General features: G+C 44.4%; 1 protein-coding gene across 3 annotated transcripts in view; it reads left to right on the top strand.

Annotated features, from left to right (window-relative positions):
* The window catches only part of LARGE1 (LARGE xylosyl- and glucuronyltransferase 1), a 609,285-nt gene that overhangs the window by 124,254 nt on the left and 459,470 nt on the right, over positions 1-25,561 (top strand). Inside the window, exon 1 of one of the 3 annotated variants that reach the window (XM_027541850.1) lies at positions 11,186-11,204. The exons of the other annotated variants lie outside the window; for them this stretch is intronic. The gene's annotated coding sequence lies outside the window, so the exon portion shown is untranslated. Of the gene's footprint in view, positions 1-11,185; positions 11,205-25,561 lie in introns of those variants that run through there. 3 annotated transcript variants of the gene reach the window in all.

Below are 25,561 nucleotides of genomic sequence, written 5' to 3' on the forward strand. Positions count from 1 at the left end.
TTCTCCTGAGAGCAGTATTGGCTGGAAAAGTTAGGTCTGTGGACAGACACCCCATGCTCTAGCCCGAGTCTCCAAGGCCTCCTGGAACTACTGGTGCCTGAGATGCCACGGCTTCGGCCCGCCTCCCCTCTTTCACCCTCCTTTCCCTCCCTCCTTCCTTCCTTCCCACCAGACACCATCTTTTGTGGTCCACTATCTGGTAAAAAACACAGTGTCCTTCAGCATTTGCAAATTATCCACAAATTATATGCACAGATGCATGGGGTCCTGCCAACTACTTCACGGACTTGAATGCAGGTCTTGGGAAGATTGTGGATTTGGGAGTTTAGGAGAGTGAGCATCTCGTCAAGCATAGACTTATCTTCATGCCTTTGGCCTTACAGTATCCACACCCAGGTTATTCTTTATTTTGCTTGCAGTTGGAGGAGAGAGAGCCCCTACAGAAAACTTGGAAATTAAACACATTCTTTTGCAAAAAAAAAAAGAACAAACCCAAAATGCAGAAGAAAACAAAAGAAAAGCTACCTCTATCTGTTCTGTTTTTGTTAGTTTTTCTTTATTTTCAGATCTGTTTGCATGAAAGCAAGAAATTCCTTCACCTTTTTTTATGATTATAACAGAGAGGCAAGAAAAAGGCAGATTTTTGAGGAAAAGAGGGGGCTGGCCTTATTTAAATAAGCAGAAGCCTGCCTGGAGGAGGAAGGAAGGCAAACCTCCCAGGTGGGTTAGGAGAGGAGCTAGGGAACGTTCTCTGTAGGAGGAAGTTTCCCTGAGTTCTTGAGGGGTGGCAGGGGGCACTCGGAAATTGACAGCTGCTGTCCATATCTTTGTAGCTCAGATGGTAGAGAATCTGCCTGCAACGTAGGAGATCTAGGTTTGATCCCTGGGTTGGGAAGATCCCCTGGAGAAGGAAACGGCAACCTACTCCAGTATTCTTACTGAAGAATCCCATGGACAGAGGATCCTGGCGGACTGCAGTCCATGGGGTCGCAAAGAGTCGGACACAACTGAGTGACTAACGCTACTACTACTACATTCATATTCTGGAAGGAAAGTCTTGCTCCTGAGAGAAGGGGAATTCTTCTCTCCTCACTCACAACCAGTGCTGGGTTTCAGGTTTGCAGGTGGGGACTGGGCAGTGGAGGCTTTCATTTCCTACAGTGAAATTGTAATAAAATGAAATCAAAGTCCTAATTCAAATAAAGATGGGGGAGCTGTTGGGAGCAGCTGTTCCCTGGTTGGGAGGGTCCTTTCTGCTCAGTTGTGGGGATGCCAGGCAGGAGCTGAGATCTCTGGTGTTCTTCCTCCTCTAAAATTGGAGAAGGCCAGTGTCCCCTACCAGATACAGGGCAGTTGGCTGTTTACTTTCTTCCCCAGCTGTTGCAGTTTTGGAAATTGGCAGTCCTGGAGCAATCCAGAATGGTGAGAGAGTGAAATTTCAAACTTCTGGGACATGTTTCCAAGTCTTTTTCAGATCACTAATGTGAGTGATGATGTCCCATGGAAAACCTGTCTTGGAGACGCCTTGGGAGTGCAGTGGGCATCTCCGAAATCAGGAAGGCATGGTGTGTGATGGCCCAGCCAGTCACGGACCTCCCTTCTCTGAATGCACATGGGGGTCTTTGTTGTTTTTGTGAAAAATCATTTGTGGATGTTGAATAAAATAGTACTAGATGGTCAGTAATATGGTTCCTTCTGCCTCTCACCCTGTGTGGCCCCTGCCCTCCTTTTCCTTTCTTTGTTTTTTTCAGGTGTGGTGTTTGGGGAAAACTCTTGGGCCCCTCAGAAAGGGAAGTCTGTGTTCCCCTGGGAGTCAGGCGTGTTGGGTAGCAAAGGGAGTGAGGGAGACTGGTGTGAACAGTGGGGCAGGGGCTCTTCCTAAGGAGGGACAGTCTGGAAGCCTGTATTTTTGGTGTGTGTACTTTTTATAATTTTTATTGGAAGATAGTTGATTTGCAGTGTTGTGCTATTTGTATACAGTACAGTTGATTCAGTTATACATAAACTCATACCCACTGTTTTTTCAATTCTGTTCCCATGTAAGTCATCACAGACTGAGCAGAGTTCCCTGTGCGGTACAGTAGGTCCTTATTTTTGTTGTTGTTCAGTTGCTCCAGAGAAGGCAATGGCACCCCACTCCAGTACTCTTGCCTGGAAAATCCCATGGATGGAGGAACCTGGTAGGCTGCAGTCCATAGGGTCGCTAAGAGTCAGACATGACTGAGCGACTTCACTTTCACTTTCATGCATTGGAGAAGGAAATGGCAACCCACTCCAGTGTTCTTGCCTGGAGAATCCCAGGGACGAGGGAGCCTGGTGGGCTGCCGTCTGTGGGGTCGCAGAGAGTCGGGCACGACTGAAGCAACTTAGCAGCAGTTGCTCAGTTGTGTCTGACTCTTTGCAACCCCATGGACTGCAGCATACTAAGCTTCTCTGCCCTCCACTATCTCCCAGAGTTTGCTCAGATTCGTGTCCATTGAGTTGATGGATATCATCCAGCCATCTCGTCCTCTGTTGCCCCCTTCTCTTCCTGCCCTCATTCTTTCCCAGCATCAGGGTCTTTTGCACTGAGTTGGCTCTTCACATCAGTTTTATTTATATATATATATTTATATATATATATATTTATATATATATATATATATACATACACACACACACACACACATACATACATACACACACACTACTATACGTGTTGATCCCAGTCTACCAATTTATCTTCCCCCACGTATCTCCTGGTAACTGTAAGTTTATTTTCTACATCTGTTACTCTGTTTCTTGGTGTGTGTGTGCTCTGCTTTTCATTTTCGAAGACGGGATGATGAGTCTAGTTTGTAATGCCACCTTAGGGTGTAAAAGATGCTTCTCATTCCTTGCTGGTCCCCTACATTCTGCCCTCTTTGTGAGGATCCCTAATGTCAGGTTTTCCTGGTCATGTTCTTCTCCTCCTGATCTGTTTCATCCCACCAAGTCTGCAGTCCTAGTGTGTCCTGTCGCACAGAGTGACAGTAACACTCGCCTTGAACTTGGTGTGTCTGAGCATGGACATTGGCCCTGTGCTGGTGGCAGGCGCCTCGATGTCCACTCGGTCTCTCTGACATTCTGTTCCTCAGATAGAAGAGGGGACAGACGATAAGAGTATCCTTTACTCCTTAGGGCTATTGTGGAGCATTAAGTGAGATGATATGATCCAGGGGCTCTCCATGCTCGGAGCAGGCGCCTAACAAATAAGATGTATGAAGGCTTCCTTTTCCCTTAGACAGAATAAGAGTTACAGTATTTTACTAGAAAGACAGCAGTAGTCATTATTAGTGATGGTAGTGCTATAGTAGCGATACTAGTGCTAGTATTAATATTTGGTTGGCCAAAAGGTTTGTTTGGGTTTGTCCATAACTTGAAGCACTGTACTGTACACCTGAACTAACACAACATTCCAAATCAACTCCACTCTAATCACAACTATTAAAAAAGTACACACACCAGAAGCACAAGCTTCTACAAACTGTCCCTCTATAGGAAACACAGACATTTTCCATAACACGGGATGGAAAAACCCAAACAAACTTTTTGGCCAACCCAATGGTAGCAGCAAACCTTTGGCTTAGCTTCCATAGGGAAGTCCATGAGGATTTCTATATAATGATCCACTGTATTATTATACTGAATATAACATGCTGCTGATAGTATTATTCATAATTAATAAATAATAATGTAACATAATATTAATCATCAATAATATTATTAACAGTTCAACTGAGCAGTAATATTCCTATGGAAATTTATCCATGAAATGCCCCCAAAGCCTAATGATAAGGCATTATTAGTAATTAAGTATTCCATACACTTGAATTTCCAGATGAAGGAACAGTTTGCCTTTTTTTGGCAGCAAAATTTCCCAAAACAAACCCCAAAATGCATAATGCTTTCCTGGAAGATGTTCTAAACTTGTATTTTTTTCCCTTCTCAAAAAGGCAAGTCTGAATCTTTTAAAACTCTTCCTTCTTGTGGCTCATTTCGCCTTTGTACTGTACTGTAATCCAGGGGAATTACCCAGGTGTGAAGAACCATTTGCCCCAACAGTCAATGGCCCCAAACTAGCCTGCTTTTGTAGTTCTTGTGACCACTTTTTATTGTTCGTCTTTCTTTAGCGCTGCTGTCAGACCATCCTCACCATGTCTCAATTACTTGGTAAAAATTTGAAAGTGGCTACAGCTTTTTCAGTATGGAGCTCATAGACATTTTAATTTGAATGATTTATCTCATCACTCATGGGCTTTTCTCATTTACTTCTAGGAAAGTGGATTCTTTCTTCATTTCAAGCCTCGTCTTTATAAGTAATACAAGTTATGAAGCAGAGCTCTTTATGTTCTTTTAAGAAAATTTTGTTTATGGTGCATGGAAAGAAAAGTTACCACAGCTGTTTTTGGTAGAATTTTTACCTGAAGTTCACTTTGAAAGGACGTGTGCCTGTGGGCATTTAAAGCAAAAAAAAAAAAAAAAAGGATTGAAACTCCAGAAGTCATCTAAATAAATATTCTGGATATTTATTATGGAAAAAAATTCAAGTCAACTTTTGGAAACACCTGTCAATTCTTATATCTTGCTGAATTTAGGAAGGTGGCATGTGAGACTTGTAGATCCTCTGGGTGTGGAGTTTTTCAGGGTAAACCTAAACTTGGATCAACTTCCATGGATGGACAGTTGGCCTTTCATCATATCTTTGAAGGCAAAAGAATAGATGGAGATTACTGGGTGGTATGAATTCCAAGTATTTCTTTGCGGTTACAAATACCTCAAGGAAAAGAACTATTTTAGTTTAATAAATAACAAATATTTATTGGCTTTTGAGTTTGGTATAGAGTTCCAAAGTTGAAAACGTTTGGGTCTTAGAGTAAGAAGAGTCTTAGAGTAAGAAGATGTGCTTGAAATTCCAGCTGTGTCCTTGCATGATTCAGCTGCGTTCCTGAGTTTCAGGTTCCCTCCACAAATAGTTATTGAGTGGCTAGTTCATTCCAGGTACTATGCCAAGTGCACAGACAGAGCTGAGAACCAGCTGGACACTCTGTCCCTGGCCCCATGGAGTTTACAGTGGGGCAGGGCTTTGTCCCAGGTGGCTCAGAAGTATAGAATCTGCCTGCAGTGCAGGAGGACACAGGTGATGTGGGTTCGATCCCTGGGTGGGGAAGATCCCCTGGAGGAGGCCCTAGCAACCCATTCCAGTATTCTTGCTGGGGTAATCCCACGGACAGAGGAACCTGGTGGGCTACCGTCTGTGAGGTCACAAGGAGTTGGTCAGACACAACGGAAGCAACTAAGCACGAGCAGGCACAGGGGTTTGTCAACTCCGTCATTACCGTTTTTCTGTGCAGCGTTTGGTCACATCTTCTAAGACCTTATTATTTATACGAATGCTTTTATGGTAATAAGAATAAATCTCTCCATAAGCAGCAGATAACCAAAGGAACCATCCTGTGTTCAAGTCTGGCCAGGTGCCATTGTCAGCCAGAAGCTGTGCAGTGAGAATTCCCAATTCCCCTTGTCAAGTGTTGGAGGCTGTAAGGATATACTAGTGCCATATTGAGGGTTGAAAAGGGAGGAAGAAACCTTCTCACTGATTCCTTTTAAACTGAAATAGGAAGATTTTTAACATGGAGTTGAGTGAGTGATTTTCTCACTCAGATGGAGCTGAGCTCTGTCTGATGGGGAAGACTTCACGGAGGAGGAGATGGTTGGGTGGGGTCTGGAAAGACAATTAGGAGTTGACCTGGCAGATAACTGGGAATAAGCATATTTCAAAAGAATGGTCATCAAAATTGATTTTATTGGTTTTGAAATATATTTTATTTGTTGTGGTTGTTCAGTTGATAAGTTGTGCAACCCCATGAACTGTAACACGCCAAGCTTCCTTTTCCTTCACTATCTCCCAGAGTTTGCTCAAACTCATGTCCATTGAGTCAGTGACGCCATCCAGCCAGCTCATCTTCTTTTGCCCCCTTATATTTGGTATAAAATATAGAAGTCTGAAATTGCGGAAATTAAAAGACATTTCTCCTGTAATGAAGAATGTTAAGACTTTACCATGAAGACTTATTTTTAATAAGATCATAGGGGGAAATGTCCTGGTCAGTCCCCACCTGCTTTTACTTCCTGCTAAGGATGAAAACATCACCTCTTGGATTAAAGTCACTAGCCTGCCTCCTAGTCCTCAGGCCATGAAACTTTACTCCCCAGCAATTTTTCAGAAGTTTGGATTAACCTGTAAGTCAGGGTGTTTCAAAGATCTTCAGAAATTTTCTATCGTCCCTGTTTAAAATTGGGTGAAAAATAATATGAGCAATTTTACTTGTATTTATTTTACTTAGAAAGAAGCCCTGAGGGAACTTACACTCTAGAGGGGAAGAAAGTAAAGAAATAAAATAACCTTGCAAATAAGTGTATTTTGTAAAGATGGTACATGCTTAGAAGGAGTGGTATTCCCTGAGCAAGTGAGAACTGAGACTTGTGTGGGATGTTAAGGGGATAAAGGAGAAAAGGATCTGGAAGGTGAAGATGCTCAGAGACCCTCTGGAGAGAGTGGGCAGAGAACTGTCTGGGGAGTAGGGAGAGAACTGTGCCTCTGACCTCCCTCCATGGTGGCTTTATATAAGGTCAGGATGTTTCATACCATTTCCCAACTTCTGGGGAAAAAAGAATCTGTCTTCTCCTACACAATCTGCCAGCTCTGGAGAGTCTGAAATGGAATTCCAAGGGATGTAACTGTGACATGTGCACTGCAGCATGCCAGCTTCCCTGTCTTCCACCATCTCCGAGAGTTTGCTCAAGTTTGTGTGACTTGAGTCAGTGATACCATACAACCATCTCATCCTCTGTCACCCCCTTCTCCTTTTGCCTTCAGTCTTTCCCATCATTAGGGTCTTTTCCAGTGAGTCAACTCGTCCCATCAGGTGGCCAAAGTATTGGAGCTTCAGCTTCAGCATCAGTCCTTCCAATGAATATTCAGGGTTAATTTCCTTTAGGATTGACTGGTTTGATATCCTTGCTGTCTGAGGGACTCTCAAGAGTCTTCTCCTGCACCACAATTCCAAAGCGTCAATTCTTCAGCACTCAGCACTAGAAAAACCATGGCTTTGACTATATGAACCTTTGAACATAACTAATTCCTCAAAGGAGAAGTGCCCCTAGGCTATGGAATAGCAACATTGAATCTTACCTTCCAGCTTATGATGGCACAATTGGGAAACAGATATTGGGGATGCTTTATTATTCTGATTCAGTCAGTTCACTTCACTCAGTCGTGTCCGACTCTTTGTGACCTCATGGACTGTAGCACACCAGGCCTCCCTGTCCATCACCAACTCTCAGAATTTACTCAAACTCATGTCTATTGAGTTGGTGATGCCATCCAACCATCTCATCCTCTGTTGTCCCCTTCTCCTCCCACCTTTGATCTTTCCCAGCATCAGGGTCTTTTCAAATGAATCATTTCTTCACATCAGATGGCCAAAGTATTTGAGTTTCAGCTTATTCTGATTAATACACTTGTATAAGAACCTTCATGTTCCTTTGCATTACAACATGCATGTCATATTAAAACATCAGTTTTCCTCTATCAAGGGCCTTATTAGAATTTGGAAAGCCATTTTTCCATCTTCCCAGCGTCTAAACAGTGTGCCCTACTTACTTATGCCCTAGACTACAAGTTTCTTAAGGAATTCTTCATTTTCTCATGATCCCGAGTTTTATAATTTGAAACCATGTTTTTGCTACTTACAGGATTAAAAAAAAAAAGGCAGGCAGAGTTGGCTTCCAGGCGATTTAGAGCTGCCTATGGCTTGAGTGCCAAAGAATTGATGCTTTTGAACTGTGGTGTTGGAGAAGACTCTTGAGAGTCCCTTGGACAGCAAGGAGATCCAACTGATCCATCCTAAAGGAAATCAGTCCTGAATATTCATTGGAAGGACTGATTCTGAAGCTGAAACTCCAATACTTTGGCCACCTGATGTGCAGAACTGATTCATTTGAAAAGACCCTGATGCTGGGAAAGACTGAAGGAAAGAGGAGATGGGGGTGACTGCCGGGAGCCAGTGTGAGGAACTCCGCCCGTGGCAAAGGTCATGAGGAAGGAGGCTCAGCATATGCAAAGGCGGGATCGAGCCTCAGGAGTCCCCCTGGAAATTCTCGAGCATCTACCCCTAAAACCAGAATCTGCCTACTTTACTGCTTTGTGCTCTCACCTACACCTCTGACTTTACAGGGGGCTGTCCCCCACCACCATCTCTCTCTCTGAAAAAGCGTTAACTTACAGCTCCAGTTAATAAAGTTCCTGGGCATGACAAGAGTGTTTCAACCTACAAACTCCTTTGGAAGTCCTCTAGCATGCCTGAATAGGTTCTTCCGGCCACATGTGATTGTTCAGAGCCTCCCAACTGTGAGAAGCATGAGATGTTCTAAACTGTCTAAATACAGATTCTTTGAGCAGTTAAAAAATTGATTAGAAATTGTATTGGTGAAGGTTTTTTCACTTGTTGGGCCAATGTTTGCTACTAAGTTTCCATATCCCTTACCTACTGTGTCCCTGGGAGTGTACTGATTAATATAATTGGTGTATAGGAATGTAAGTAGTAGCTTTAATGTTTGTAACCTTGGGCCCTTGAGTTAGTTCTTTTCTTGTTATAGCCCACCACACCTTTGCCCTATAGGAATGCAACTTTATCTAATGCTTTTGGAGGGTGGCGCCTGACTTTAGAATAATCACCTTTAGAGAAAAATAAGTTTTCTGAAAAAAGGATCTTAAAATGTTGACAGGCCTCCAGGCCAGAAGATGATGTAAATCACCTAAACTTTTGCATATGATAAGTTTGCAGGAAGAAAGCCTGGCTTACTGCTGACTCTACCCCTTCCCCCATTATCCCCTATGCACAACTTAAGGTATAAAAACTACTTTGGAAAATAAAGTGCGGGCCTTGTTCACTGAAACTTGGTCTCCCCATGTCGTTCTTTCTCTCACCTGGCTGAATTCCCATCTGGAGCATGGAGGCTCGTCAAGCCTACTAATTTTGCCTGGGCTTCTAAGATCTGACCAGGGAGGCCTTAGTGTCTCCTCTCTTTGGGGAGAACTGGAGGACGCCTGCGGCCTACATGGGTGACGCAAATTCCTTGTCTGGAATTTTATTGGCTTTCCACATAAACCAAGTTATTCAGCCTCTTTTCTCTGCTGAATTTTCCTACTGAGCTATCCTTATTCTATTACTCTTTATGTCTCTGATTAATATTTAATTAAAGCTATTGTATCCAGTTCACCGATGCCATCCCCGCTTCGAATTCCCTGGATCCACTGGGGCTGGACCCCGGCAGGTGACAGAGGATGAGATGGTTGGATGGCATCACCAACTCAATGGACATGAGTTTGAGTAGATTCCAGGTGTTGGTGATGGACAGGGAGGCCTGGTGTGCTGCAGTCCATAGGGTCAAAAAGAGTCAGACACAACTGAGTGACTGAACTGAACTGAACTGACTATGGCTTCCAACTCGGGGCATTTTAAACATTCTCTGTCTTTCTCCTTTCTTGTGTTTCTTCATCGTCCTGCCCTGGTTGTGGAGACTTAATATCTCATGCCTGTAAATATCTACTCTTTGTTTGCACAAAAATAGTGCACAAAATGGATTAAATAGCATTTCCTTTGGAGAAGGAAATGGCAACCCACTCCAGTATTCTTGCCTGGAGAATCCCAGGGACAGAGGACCCTGGTGAGCTGTCTATGGGGTTGCACAGAGTCAGACACGACTGAAGCGACCTAGCAGCAGCATTTCCTTTCTCTCCTGACAGCTTGGACTTTTTTTTTTAAGTGTCTTTGACAAGAGTCAGCGCCAAATGGCACCCCACTCCAGTACTCTGGCCTGGAAAATCCCATGGACGGAGGAGCCTGGTAGGCTGCAGTCCATGGGGTCGCTAAGAGTCAGACACGACTGAGCGACTTCATTTTCACTTTTCACTTTCATGCATTGGAGAAGGAAATGACAACCCACTCCAGTGTTCTTGCCTGGAGAATTCTAGGGACGGGGGAGCCTGGTGGGCTGCTGTCTATGGGTCGCACAGGGTCAGACACAACTGAAGTGACTTAGCAGCAGGGCCAAATTACTAAATCATCAGGGTGACCCTTTCTGTTCATCAGCTGGTAATGAGCTTAGGAAATTGGGATCTCATCTGGCAGACAGAATCATTTTGTTTGACAAACAACTTAAAAGTATTTGTAAACAAGAACAAATTGGGATATGTCATTTCCAACCCCCCCCCCACTGCCCCCTGCCAACAAACTGGGCCTATGATCAGGATTGCCTGGGTTTTAGAGGTTTCTTTTGTCTTTAAACTTTACTGAGAAACAACGCACTGAATTTCTTCATATTTTAGTTACTACCATTGTGTTGTCAGCCTGGTGAATCCCGAATACAGCAGCCCTTCCAGAATTAATGAGTAGGGTGCATTAGACAGTGGTCCCCACACTTTCTGGCCCCAGAGACTGGTTTTTTGGAAGATAATTTTTCTAGGAGGGATGGGGAAAATGGTTTCAGGATGATTCAAGCACATTACATTTATTGTGCACTGTATTTCTGTTATTATGTTAGCTCCACGTCAGAACATCAGGCATTAGATCCCAGAGGCTGGAGACCCCTGCGATTAGAAAGGATGCTAGAAGCTGTGCGAGTGAGATGTGGTTTGACCAGTTATGTGTTGATTTGATGATGATGATAAAACTGAAACAGCAGCTCAAGAAAACTAAAATTCAGAATCTAGACTTAATTCTGATCTTATGCTCTCTAGATAACTTTGGACACGTCATTCCCTTGTCTGAGTCCCCGTTTCCTTATTCACATAATTTGTATTGGATTCAAGAAATGCTCCCTTTGCAACTTTTCTTTTATATTTAAACGTATTGATTTTTAAATCTGTACCTATATATATCAATTTGCCTTAAATATGCTTGTTAAAGTTTCTTTCTGCTTTTTCTTATCCACAAAGCTGAAATTACCTTCTTTCTTTCAGTTTCAGTGTTCTAATAAATACAAAATAAGTAAATGTATTATATATTCCCATTTGTGTATGGGTGTACATAAAACAGTGGCTTTTTTTCTTTCAGGCCCCTCTCCTCCGAGAACTAATGAGACAAGTCATGTAAATTACTTAGCACAGGGCTTGGCACATGGTAAGTACTAGGTAAAAATTCTTTGCTAGGTAAATAATGGGTCACCCTGGGTAGACCAGTTGACCTTTACCCATGTGCCCTTGTTAAATTAATTGTCCCAGATGATCCCAATTGGAAGCTGCTTTGGTCTCAGGATGGGGCCTCTGCTATCTGCTCTCTTTACCTGTCTTTGCCTTCACTGGTTTGTGGAATGTGTCAGTGTGAAATTATAGATTTAAAAAAAAAAAAACAAATGTCATGAGAGGAACAATTTACCTTATTCCTCTCTCTTCAAGTGGCATGGGAAATGAAAAACGTCCAAATGAAGACAAATTTATTGGATACCAAAACCACCAGGCTATTGATTCTTAAAGCCAGACAGCAAGGTTATGAATTGGGTGATAAAAATGGAAAGCATTTAGCTTGACTTCTAAGATGGGAACCGCGTTGTGTTATCACAGCTCTTGGGTGCTCCTGACAGCCCCACAACTAATGAACTCGCACTTCTTAACTAGACTGTTTACTTTATGTGCTGCATCTGTCTAATGTGCTGTGGGAGTGAGATATATCGGAACAATTTGATTTTTTTATAGAAGGCTGGATGCCTGCGATTTAATCTGATTTAATTTGAAAGTGGCAGGAATGTTAGCTGAAAGTTCTTACCTACAGCTAGAAAAGGAAAAGATTGTTAGAAACCATGAATAGTTCTGGAGTCCTGCAGAGAAGGGATTTAAATCTCCCCATGGATTTTGGAACTGATAAGCAGATGTTGTGTTTTGGGTGTCAGAGATCAGTTATGGAACCTGTAATTATTTTAATTGGATGCTGAGGCCTCAAGAAAGTGAGGGTCCAGTTGGGTCATGAAGTCAGTTGCTAGAACTCAGTGTTCTAGAACTTGCCTTTTTGCTGTTCCTTTGACACCATTTAAAGTATTGACCACCTGATGCGAAGGGCCAACTCACTGGAAAAGACCCTAATGCTGAGAAAGATTGAGGGCCAGAGGAGAAGGGGGTGACAGGAAGTGAGATGATTAGATAGCATCACTGATTCAAAGGACATGAACTCCAGGAGATAGTGGAGGACAGGGAAGCCTGTCGTGCTGCAGTCCATGGGGCTGCAAAGAGTCAGATATAACTTAGTGACTGAGCAACAACAGAGTGTTGAGACCCGTGGTAGTTTTCAGGCCATCTCATCCATCCTCCACTTGTCTTGAGTCAGCCCCACTCCTCTTTGACCTGTGACCCCTGGGGACTGGGTATCCCTGACCCTATAGAACCAAACTACCTCTTCCTGACTCTTCCTCATGTTGCTTTCTTTTCTTTACCTTTGTGTGATGGTGAAGGTAACTGTTATGGAATAAATCGTGTCCCCGCAAAATTTATATGCTGGAGTCTCAGCCCCCAGGACCTCCATATATGTTAAGATGTCATTGATGTCAGTAGCTGGAATGAGATCATACTCGATGAGGGTGGGCCCCCATCCATGTAAAGGCCAGAGCTGTGCTACCCTAGCTGAGGAACCACCAGAAGCTCAGAGAGAGATCTGGAATGGGTCTTCCCCTAAGTGTCTTCAGAGAGAGCATGCCCTACTCACACCAAGAGCTTGGATTTCTAGGCAAGTAATGTGAGCAGTGGGGAGCAGTAGATGAAACTTCACTTGCTTGCCTGGCACTCACCTCTTACTGTGCAGCCCAATTCTTAGCAGGCCGTGTGGACCAGTACTGATTAGAATTTCAATATATTAAACCTCAGGAGATACATTCAGTTCATTGTATCCACCTGTGGAGCATGTCCCCAAATCAAGGACATGGCTCTTGGCTTGGTCCCCAGCCATCAGGTTAGCCTCTGGGTTGCACTTTCTTTGGCACAAACCCTGTCCTGACACTACTTGCAGAGTTGTTGGCTTCCTCAAGCACAGATACTTAGGAATCTCTCCAGGAGACATGGAATGAAGTTGATGTCTTCTTCACTTGCAAGTCAAGGCCATCTCAATCTTACTCCCTCCACCCATCAACCTTGTCATGTGATGGCTCTGTGTTCTGCTCACCCAAAGGAGTGATTGGCTGCCGTCCACTGCCCCAGGCATGCCCTTTCACTTTTCCCGTGGTTCCCTCATCTTCTAGGATGACTGCTGTCTCTTCACCAGCCTTTTGACATTGTGGCATCCTCTTTGGCTCCAGTCAAATGTTTTTCTCCTGAGAATCCTTCCTTCCCTGGCCCTGTCTGTGTTCATGTTCATGGCATCTATGTCTGTCTGTTTGCTGCATTCTCACAGGGGATCCTCAAGGCAGGGATGGGGTAAAGGACAGCTGTCAGAGTCACTTCTGTATCCCTAGCCCCAAGCCCTGGGCCCAGAGTAGAGCATGGGCCCAGTAAACATGGCCTGTGTGCAATGGATGAATGGCAGAGAGTAGAGGAAAAGTAAAGAAATCACTGCCTTCATTTTCATTTGCCACAAGAGTTATTTGCATAAAATCTCCATCGGTCTCTGCACGCGGAGGAAAAAATAGACTCGGCAAGTTAGACACGTAATCCTCCAACAGTCGGGAGGACTAGAGTGCATTTTGCAGTATCGGCCCTTGTTAAATGCTTGTGAGTGTTTGCTTAAGCAGAATGAAAATGTGAGGCAGGCCTGCCTAAGTCATCCCTTTCCAGAATGGATATCAAAAGAATGAAGACCAAAACACTCCGATGGGTGGCTTCACGGGTAGCCTTGTGGATGTGATTAAGAGCTGATTTAACATTCAGAAGAAAAACATGAAAATCAGCCTTCGTGGAGCTAGAGTCTGACCCCAGGAAAAGTGTATATCCTCAGGAAAGATCAATTTGCATTCAAGATCTCTTTGGCAATGCATTGTTCAAAGAGATTAATATTGTAGGTGGAAATTTTTGATTGCTTCACAATTCTTTTCCCCCTTTCTGCTTCTCCACCTGTGTCACCCCAGAGAGAGCTCTACGTTAGAAGTGATATTCACAATGCCTGCCTGTGGATGTCTCTATTAAACTTGAGTTCCTGTCCTTAAAAAGCAGAATCCAGGTTGGATGGTGTAATAGAAGGGGAGGAAATTAGGAAAAGTACCTGGAATGGAGATCAATGTATTTTGCTTTCCCAGGCCACAGGAGGTGACTGGAGGAGAAGATGACCACTGTGAATTTGTAGTTCTTCCTGGCAACTGCCCCTTGGAAACATGCACTGAGCCCTTTAATATGGGATGGACAGGTCCCCCCTGAAGAGGTGGTGCCTTCAACCTGGGTTCCCCAAAGGCAACAAAGGGTTTCAGCCCTTTGTTATTTTGGGCTTTATAACTGTTTGGGGGCTGTCCTGTGCTTTGTAAGATGCTTACTAGCATCGCTGACCTCTACCCACTAAATGTTAGTAAAACAGGAGGGAAGGGGGCAGGACACAACCTTTAAAAGAATGGCATAGCCATAGGACATGACAAAGACTGGTTAGAATCAATGGGTCCAAGATGGTGGAAGATTTCACTTCCAGTAGACCTTAAGCCTCATTATATGCTGATGTTATACATTAGCAACATCTAAATGACACACCCACCAGTGCCAAGATAGTTCTGGGACTGACCATAAAATGTAAAAATGTGGGTGGTGGCCCAAATCCTGGAAATCCCTGTCTCTTCCCCCAAATAATTGGAATAATCCTCCCACTCAGTAGCCTATGAAACTACCCAGCCAGTAAAAACTAACCAGGCCATATTTCAAGGCTCTCTCTATCCTTCTGAGATGGCCCACACTCTGTCTATGGAGTATGTTTCTCTCTAACAGATCCACTTCTTACCTATCACTTCATCTCCAAATTCAAATTCTTTCCTAATGAAACAAGAACCTCAAATTCACTGGGAAGATTGGTACCCCATTCTCTCCTGTCTTGATCAAAAGTGTCCCTTCAGTTCAGTTCAGTTCAGTTGCTCAGTGGTGTCCTACTCTTTGTGACCCCATGAATTGCAGCATGCCAGGCCTCCCTGTACATCACCAACTCCCAGAGTTCACTCAAACTCACGTCCATCGAGTCAGTGATGCCATCCAGCCATCTCATCCTCTGTCGTCCCCTTCTCCTCCTGCCCCCAATCCCTTCCAGCATCAGAGTCTTTTTCCAATGAGTCAACTCTTTGCATGAGGTGGCAAAGTACTGGAGTTTCAGCTTTAGCATCATTCCTTCCAAAGAACACCCAGGGCCGATCTCCTTCAGAATGGACTGGTTGGATCTCCTTGCAGTCCAAGGGACTCTCAAGAGTCTTCTCCATCACCACAGTTCAAAAGCATCAATTCTTCAGCACTCAGCTTTCTTCACAGTCCAGCTCTCACATCCATGCATGACTACTGGAAAAAAACATAGCCTTGACTAGATGGACCTTTGTTGGCAAAGTGAGTAGGGCACTAGACCATTCAGGTATGATGTAAATCAAATCCCTTATGATTATACAGTGGAAGTGAGAAATAGATTTAAGGGACTAGATCTGATAGAGTGCCTGATGAACTATGGAAGGAGGTTTGTGACTTTGTACAGGAGACAAGGATCAAGACTATCCCCATGGAAAAGAAATGCAAAAAGCAAAATGGCTGTCTGGGGAGTTCTTACAAATAGCTGTGATAAGAAGAGAAGTGAAAAGCAAAGGAGAAAAGGAAAGATATAAGCATCTGAATGCAGAGTTCCAAAGAATAGCAAGAAGAGATAAGAAAGGCTTCCTCAGTGATCAATGCAAAGAAATAGAGGAAAACAACAGAATGGGAAAGACTAGAGATCTCTTCAAGAAAATTAGAGATACCGAGGGAACATTTCATGCAAAGATGGGCTTGATAAAGGACAGAAATGGTATGGACCTAACAGAAGCAGAAGATATTAAGACGAGGTGGCAAGAATACACTGAAGAACTGTACAAAAAAGATCTTCACGACCAAGATAATCACGATGGTGTGATCACTGACCTAGAGCCAGACATCCTGGAATGTGAAGTCAAGTGGGCCTTAGAAAGCACCACTACGAACAAAGTGTCCCTTAGACATTGCTAAATGTCCCTATGTATAGAGCAAAATCACCCCCAGTAGGGAACTACTTGTTTTAGAGGCTTACCATGTTGATAAGCAGGAGGTAGTCTAATAGGAACAGGAAGCAGCTGGTGGAAAGGCAGGGAAGTATGAAGGACATGGTGCCCCTCATTTACCTGGTGGGACTGTACTGGAAGTTGTGGTTATGGTGGACCTGCAGTGACTTAGTTAGCAGGATTCAGACCTCAGAGGCCTTTAAAGTCATCCTGAGGAAAACACATTGAATCTGAAGTCAAAAGTCTTGGGGCGAATCCAGTGCCCCTCTTCCCAGCTGTGTGACCTGCGTTACTGAACCTTCTGAGCCCTGATACCCTTATCTGTAATGGGGACTCTCACAGATTGATTGTGAAGCCTGAGTGAACCAAGGCTGTCGGGGAGTGTCAGTGGGATACCTGGCATCCTATTTGTGCAATGAACATTGTCTTCTTTCCCAAGCACTCCCACCTCAGTTAAATCCAGTTCTCTCTAGTTCTGCCACCACCAGCTCAGACTACTGTTAATCAAACTGTATTACTACAGACTCACCTGGGCTGTCTGCCTCAAGTCCATTCTTAAGCCCACAGCCAAACTTACTTCCCTAAACAGGATGGTGTGAAGGCCTGGAAGATATTTAAACTTTGTACTGTCTAACATCATGGCTCTCTAGCACCTGAAGTGTGGATAGTTCAGATGGAGATAGGCTGTTAATATAAGGAGCCCTTGAAGGAGAGAGTGAAAAAGTTGGCTTAAAGCTCAACATTCAGAAAACGAAGATCATGGCATCTGGTCCCATCACTTCATGGGAAATAGATGGGGAAACAGTGGAAACAGTGTCAGACTTTATTTTGGGGGGCTCCAAAATCACTGCAGATGGTGATTGCAGCAATGAAATTAAAAGATGCTTATTCCTTGGAAGGAAAGTTATGACCCACCTAGATAGCATATTGAAAAGCAGAGACATTACTTTGCCAACAAAGGTCCGTCTAGTCAAGGCTATGGTTTTTCCAGTAGTTATGTATGGATGTGAGAGTTGGACTGTGAAGAAAGCTGAGCGCCGAAGAAGTGATACTTTTGAACTGTGGCATTGGAGAAGACTCTTGAGAGTCCCTTGGACTGCAAGGAGATCCAACCGATCCATCTAAAAGGAGATCAGCCCTGGGCTTTCTTTGGAAGGAATGATGCTAAAGCTGAAACTCCAGTACTTTGGCCACCTCTTGCAAAGAGTTGACTCATTGGAAAAGACCCTGATGCTGGGATGGATTGGGGGCAGGAGGAGAAGGGGACGACAGAGGATGAGATGGCTGGATGGCATCACTGACTCGATGGACGTGAGTTTGAGTGAACTCTGGGAGTTGGTGATGGACAGGGAGGCCTGGCATGCTGCGATTCATGGGGTCACAAAGAGTCAGACACGACTGAGCAACTGAACTTTACTGAATGGAGAATAGTATAGCAATCCTCTCCAGTATTCTTGCCCGGAAAATCCCGTGGACAGAGAATCCTGGCAGACTACAGTCCATGGGGTTGCAAAGAGTTGGACACGACTGAGCGACTAACACTTCAGTTCACTTAGACATGCTAAATTGAACAAAATATATTATTAAAACTAACTTCCCTTTTTAAAAAATTTTTTTAATGTGGACCATTTTAAAGGTATTTATTGAATTTGTTAAAATATTGCTTCCATTTTATGTTTTAGTTTTTTGGCCCCTTTGGGTTCCCAGGTAGCACTAGTGGTAAAGAATTTTCCTGCCAATGCAGGAGATGTAAGAGTTGTGGGTTCGATCCCTTTGTTGGGAATATCCCCTGTAGGAGGACATGCAACCCACTCCAGTATTCTTGGTTCGAAAATCCCATGGACAGAGGAGTCTTGTGGGCTACAGTCCATGCGTTTTCAAAAAGTTGGACACAGCTGAGCCTCTGAGTCCAAACAAATGTGGAGTCTTAACTCCCCAAGCAGGACTTGAACCCACACCTCCTGTACCAGAAGGCAACGTGTTAACAACTGACCTACCAGGGAAGTGCCTTAACTTACCTTATTTACTTCTGCCTTTCAAAAAGTAGCTATGGAAAATAGGATGAGTTTTATAAGAGCTGCTATTGTCTTGTCCAGGGAAGCATATTGGTTCCTCATAGGAGAATCATTTCCAGGTACTAAGTACTGAAATAGAATTTGTTTCATGAGGTAGTCCCTTTTTAAAGTACAGAAGTAGTCCCTTTATAAACAGCAGTGATGTATTGAGTAATGTGGTTATTTAGCACAGTTTATTTTCTTCCCTCCTAGTGGATGTTAGGATGGGCTTCTCAGGTGGTGCTAGTTATAAAGAACTCACCTGCCAACACAGGAGATGTAAGAGATGCTGATTCGATCCCTAGGTCGGGAAGATCCCCTGGAGGAGGGCTTAACAACCCACTCCAGGATTCTTGCCTGGAGAATCCCATGGACAGAGGAGCCTGGTGGGCTACAGTCCATGGGGTCACAAAGAGTCAGACATGACTGAAGCGATTTGGCACACACACACGTTAGGATGTTCTTTCCCTTGTATGGTACTCCCTCTTCTGATATGTGCCACCTTGAAGCAGAGCATGGCACAGTCTTGTTTATTCATCCTCTCTCCTTTGTATGGATTGAGTGTTTGTGTCCCCCTAAAACCTGTAGGTGGTACAGTAGTAAAGAATCTGCCTGCCAATGCAGGAGATGCAAGAGATGAGGTTTTGACCCCTGGGTCAGGAAGATTCCCTGGAGAAGGAAATGGCAACCCACTCCAGTATTCTTGCTGGGAAATCCCACGGACAGAGGACCCTGCAGGCTACAGTGCATGGAATTGCAGAGTCTGACACGACTGAGTGACTGAGCACGTGCACACATGCACACACACACACACACACACACATATACAATCTGTGTGTTGAATCCTAATGCCTCAGTGTGATGGCTTTGGGAGGTGATTAGGTCATGAGTGTAGAACTCCCATGAATGGGGTCAGTGTTCTTATAAAAGAGATCCCAGGGAACTCCCTCACCTTTTCCATTTGAGGGCACAAGGAGAAGGTGGCCACCTACAAACCAGGATGCACCAGACACCATCCTCACCGGACACTGAACCTACTCGTACCTTGATCTTGGGCTTCTTAGTCTCCAGAACTGTGAGAAATAAGTGCTTGATGTGTATGTCACCAATGTATGATATTTTTGCTGTGGCAGCCCAGATGAACTCAGACGCCCTTCTGCACACTTTGTGGATGTCACAGCAAGGAGGCGGTACTCTCTATACTATCTTTAGAATTTGATCAAGCAGCTAAAAGTCAACTAATTCATTTTAATGTTATTACTACTATTAATACATAGCATCTTATGTTGTTGTGTAAATGTATTTGGAATTCATTTGCTGTCCTTTGATCCTTGCATCAACCCTTAATACTTGATATTTGCCATGGGTTTTCAGACAAAGAGATGGATGGTCTCAAGGTATTGAATGACTTTCTGAGATCCTGAAGCCAATGGGAAGAGCCCAGGTCCTGACTCCCATTCCTCTGTAAATGCCATGAGGTCTGTATGAAATCATGCTGTGCCTTGGGGTTGTATTTTAACATAATTAGAAGCAAAATGGTCAAAACTCTCAGGCTGTAGGTAGCATGTCCTAACTGCAGAGTTTTAGAAAGATGGGTGGTTAACTACTGAGGTCATGACCCTAGGAAGGGCTCCGCCCTTGATGTGGGCCATAGCAGTTGTTCCAAGGGCAGAAGAACCTATTTTCCCACAGCAGGAGAATTGACTCTGCAGTGGGATAAAGACAAAGTAAGCTGGTGGGGATGGACCCTTTGAGACCTTAAATCACAGTGAACTCCACGTTGTCAGCGTTTGTTTCAAAGCATATTGCATGTGGCTATTACTCTTGCAGTTCACATGACCAATCTTTACACAGTGCCTCCAAGGCCAAATGTCATTTTCTAAATGAAAAAAGAGATCAAGAGTGCCAGTTTGATAGGCCAAAGGGTCATCTACAGGAGACTGAGGCTTTGGGGCCTGATACACAGAAAGGAGATGGAGGAGGAAAGTGACTGCTGATAACTTTCAGGAGGGGGATGCTCTAGGCCCAGTGCCTCTTGTGTGCTCTTCCTCCAGGGGCAGAGAAAGGAGAGGAAGTTGCCAAGGTGAAGTTTGCAAGCAGCCACAGACATCACAAAGGATTTCTGAAGGGCACACCATTACCGCAAGGCCCTAATTGAGATACTGTGAGAATTTTGTTTCTCATATTACAGATGGCATATGGTCAGACCACTGACTGGCAGGCTTTTGTTTAAAAGGGATTTGGGGACAATACTAGAGTGACAGCAAGGTGCGTGCTCGCCTAGGCTCTCCTGGCACCTTTGACCATTCATTCAAGGAATACCTCCTGGAATTTACCATTCAGAAAAGAAGACATCTGGGGAGAAAAGGAATGTATAAATTAATTATCTCAAAGGACAGGATAGTTAAGGAATCTGGGATGGACATGTACATACTACTATTTTTTAAATGGATAACCAATAGGAACCTATTGTATAGCACGTGGAACTCTGGATATAGCCTGGATGGGAGGGAAGTTTGGGGGAGAATGTATACATAGTATGTATGGATGAGTCCCTTTGCTGTTTACCTGAAACTATCACAGTATTGTTAATTGGCTATCAGTCAGTTCAGTCACTCAGTCTTGTCCAGCTCTTCACTACCCCATGGACTTCAGCATGCCAGGCTTCCCTGTCCATCACCAACTCCTGGAGCTTGCTTAAATGCATGTCCATCGAGTCGGTGATGCCATCCAACTATCTCATCCTCTGTTGTCCCCTTCTCCTCCTGCCTTCAATTTTTCCCAGCATCACAGTCTTTTCCAATGAGTCAGTTCTTCGCATCAGGTGGCCAAAGTATTGGAGCTTCAGCTTCAGCATCAGTCCTTCCAATTAATATTCAGAACTGATTTCCTTTAGGATTGACTGATTTGATCTCCTTGCAGTCCAAGGGACTCTCAAGAGTCTTCTCCAATACCACAGTTCAAAAGCATCAATTCTTTGGCGCTCAGCTTTCTTTATGGTCCAGCTCTCACATCCATACATAACTACTGGAAAAACCGTAGCTTTGACTAGACAGACCTTTGTTGGCAAAGTAATGTCTCTTCTTTTTAACGTGCTGTCTAGGTTGGTCATAGCTTTTCTTCCAAGGAGAAGTGTGAGTGCTGCTGCTGCTGCTGCTGCTAAGTTGCGTCAGTCGTGTCCGACTCTGTGCGACCCCACAGACGGCAGCCCACCAGGCTCTGCGGTCCCTGGGATTCTCCAGGCAAGAACACTGGAGTGGGTTGCCATTTCCTTCTCCAATGCATGAAAGTGAAAAGTGAAAGTGAAGTCGCTCAATCGTGTCCGACTCTAGCGACCCCATGGACTGCAGCCTATCAGGCTCCTCCATCCATGGTATTTTCTAGGCAAGAGTACCGGAGAGAAGTGTGACTAGGACTTGCCAAATGACTGACAAGGACAGAGAGAACCATGGGGGTCACCAAGGAACAGTGATCTTCCTTCGAGGGAGGGGCAATACGATTCTGTAGTGACAGCTGGAAACCAGGAGGGTGGAGACTGTGCACTAAAAATTAGTCACAACCTGAAATTAGAGTTATTTTATTTGGTGGGAATGTTAAGGACTTCAGGACCGGGAGACAGTATCTCAGTAGCTCTGAGAAAACTGCTCCGAGGAGTCAGGAGAGGGAGTCAAGCTACATACTAGTTTCCATAAAGGGGGCAGGCAGTCTGAACATCAAAGATTTTTGTTAAGTAGTGAGGAAAACCAGATTCAAGCCACGGAATTTAGTGTTCTATGTATGGAAAATGCAAGCCTCTGGGCTCACCGAATTCATTCCTTTCATATGCACCTCAGCTGTCTGGGGCCAAATCCTGTTTCCCGTCACTGTAAGGGGTGACAGGTGTGGTGGATGGCTGCTGCTTGCTTCTCACCCCCACCCACCCCCACATCCTCAGCAACCTCCATGGGGAAAGGGGTGGGGGCATCTGCTGGATTTCAGGCATTGTGTTCTCTTTTGGGAGCCCTCATTCACATTAGGAGACCAGAAATTGCTGATAGCTGTGACTTTTTTTTTTTTTTTGCCCACCTATATGGCAGGAAATATTTCATTTCACAAGACCAAATTCCTAGCCCTTAGGTATGTGGACTCGGAATGCCACCTGCCATATCAGTAAACTTAGAATGTTGGGGCCATCAAACCCTCAGCTACTGCAGCCGCCCCCAGCTGTGCACCCTGAGGGGACTCGAATGGGCAGGAACAGGATCCTGGCCTCAGATAGCTAAGATGCTTATCAAAGGAATGATTTCAGGGAGCCCAGACCCTTGTATCTTCCCATACATGGAAAAGCACTATATTCATTAATTTGAGATGTCTGGTTTTCTTTAATTAACAGCAATCTTTTGATGTTTCAATTACCTGTTTTTTTTTTGTTGTTGTTGTTGTTGTTGCAAAACTTCTATACATCCTGGCTCCTCCCTTACCTCTTCAAGAGCAGTCCCTCAGAGCCATCTGAGAGACTGCCTCCAGGGCCTGAAATATTCAGAAAGTCCACCAAATAAAACATAATTCTTAACTTTTATGTTGTGCTTTTGTTTTTTCTCCCTAGTTGATGTGTATTTGCCTTGAAAGAGTAGGGGAAAGGCTTTTCTCCTGGGAAAGCAGTGGTCTAGGGGACAGCTGTTGCCTTCACTCAAGAGCTGGAGGTAGAATGAAGCAAGGGGAAGTTGAGGATAAAGCAGAATTTGTTGCTCACATAATAGGAGTTCCGCAGGATTCCATGTTGGATTGGGGAGGAAGGAGTGGGTTGGAGGTTGTGTGACAAGAGTCGTTTGTATGATAATGAACATCCAGGGAGGCTGCTGGCTGTGCCTGAAATATTCATACCTTGACCCACTCAATACATAATTATTGATCACCTTTTTATATGCCAGATACAGTGCTGACAACAAAGAAAACAGGAGTGACCAAATGGACAAGGTGCTTGCCCCTTTGAGGTATCCGCTCTGACTGGGGAGGGACAGATTGGTCATCACTGGTGTGTCCTGTAGCAAAGAACTGATTTTCTGTTTTTCCAGAAAATACTAGAATTTGAGTTCCAGGGTTTCCAGTAACTAATTCAGCACCCTTAGCCTCTCTTAGTCTTCCCCTTCTGTGAGATGGCTGAAGTGATGCCTCTGTGGGTGATGTCGGTGCTGTTCAGTCATTATTCAAATGTGTAAGAAGAGTTTTGATGGAAGGTCAGGATGGGTCCTGATGGCATTAGTGGTAAAGAATCTACCTGCCAATGCTGGCAACTCAAGAGATGCAGGTTCAATCCTTGGGTCAGGTAGATGCCCTGGAGAAAGAAATGGCAACCCACTCCAATTTTCTTGCCTGGAAAATACCAGGGAAAGTGGAGCCTGGTGGGCTACAGTCCATAAGATTGCAAGGAGTTGGACACAATTAAAGTGACTTCGCACACACACACAGAGGATGGGTCATCAGAGCTACCGTTAGTCCTTAAGATGCTTCTTTTTAATTAGACACTTTTCCTTCTAGAAACCTGCTTCCAACTGCCAGAGAACTGTTGTAGTAAATATGCAGTCAAAGAAGTCCAGGAAGTAAATGGTGCTGTCTTCTGCACTGGCTGGTCCCTGTAGGGTAAGGTGAGGGGTAAGAGAGAGATATGTACATGCTCAGTTGCATTAGACTCTTTGCAACTCCATGGACTATAACCTGCTAGGGTCCTCTGTCCATGACATTTTCCTAGGCGAGAATACTGGAGTGGGTTGCCATTTTTCCTTCTCTAGGTTAGGCGAGGTGGTGATGCTGAAAACCCGGCCTCTGTGCACTGGTGCTGAATCAAATCTCAGAGACAGAGTTTGGTGTGCCATGGAAAAGAATAGCTTTATTGCTTTGCCAGCCAAAGGATGACACACAGTGGGCTCATGCATATCAAAACATTGTGTCCCAACCCAGAGGGATTTGGTGAGGAGTTCTACAGCAGTGGTTCAAAGGCAGAGTTGCTAATAGGAGCAGAGTGTGTATAAGGCCTGCACTCCTTTAATCTGGCCTCACGTGGTCTCCTGATGAGTGTCTCTGGTTCATGGATGAAGAATGCTAATACCTACCATTGGCTCAGTGGTAAAGAATCTGCCTGCCCATGCAAGAGACCTGGGTTTATTCTCTGGGTTGGGAAGATCCCGTGGAGAAGGAAAGGCCCATCCACTTCAGTATTCTTGCCTGGAAAATTCTATGGACAGAGGAGCCTGGTGGGCTGCAGTCCATGGGGTCACAAAGAGTTGGCACTATTGAGCACATGTGTATAATGAACTTTTGTTGGGAGTTTTGGTTCTGTAAAGAACTCAGATATAGTTATGTGTATCCCTTGAGGTGGAACAAGGACCCTGCCCCAAGGCTGCAGTCTTATTTCTTGACTGCTTCTTTCTTGTCTCCCTTCCGTGATTAGCAGTTGTTCAGATTTGCTCTTTGAAACTCAGGGAAGCTCAGGGAGACTGGAATCTGTTCCCTACAAGCTAGAAATGGGAGAAACGGAAAGGCTTCTGTGCCCAGGAGCCCCACAGAGTCCTGCTTGGTTTCAGTGGGAGGCCAGCTTTGGGTATTAACTAGTTATTTACTAAGTGCTTGGGTACAGGCATCTTAAACAGTAAGGTGTGCTTGAATCACCTTGGATCTTGTTAAAATGCAGATTCTGACTTAGTAGGGCTGGGATAGGGGCTGAGATTCTGCATTTCTACTGTTACTGCTGGTTCAGGAACCACACTTTGAGTTGAGATGGCTAAGTATAAACTTCTGTCTTAGTTACTGGTAGAAGACTGGGATTCTTTGCCCTTAGGGGTTTTGATCTGATGCAGAGAGATTAATGCACAGGAAGTGACTAGAAAACAATTATGTGATCAGGAAATGTGCTTTTGACACCTATTGGGATTTAGGAAAAAAAGGAAGGAATGCCATCAAGCCTGGACTTGCTGGAGAGGTTCCAAAGAACAGCAATGACTTGAAATTCCTCCTGAGGTTCAGCAGAGGAGGAAGGACATTGCAGGTTCTGGGGCTGTGTATGAGAGGATGGCTTGGGTATAGACATGAGATAAGGGTGTCATACCAGCAATAGTATGAATAATGGTAATAGCCAAGCTAACATCAGTCGGCTATCTATCTGCTGTGGGGGGGGGGGGGGAGGGGTTGGGGTGGGGTGGGTGTATGTGTGCTCAGTCATATCCAACTCTTTGCAAATCCCTGGATTGTAGCCCTCTGTCTGTGGGATTTCCCAGGCGAGAATACTGGAG

Source organism: Bos indicus x Bos taurus, chromosome 5, assembly GCF_003369695.1.
Source record: "Bos indicus x Bos taurus breed Angus x Brahman F1 hybrid chromosome 5, Bos_hybrid_MaternalHap_v2.0, whole genome shotgun sequence".
In the NCBI taxonomy this organism is placed as follows: Eukaryota; Metazoa; Chordata; class Mammalia; order Artiodactyla; family Bovidae; genus Bos; species Bos indicus x Bos taurus.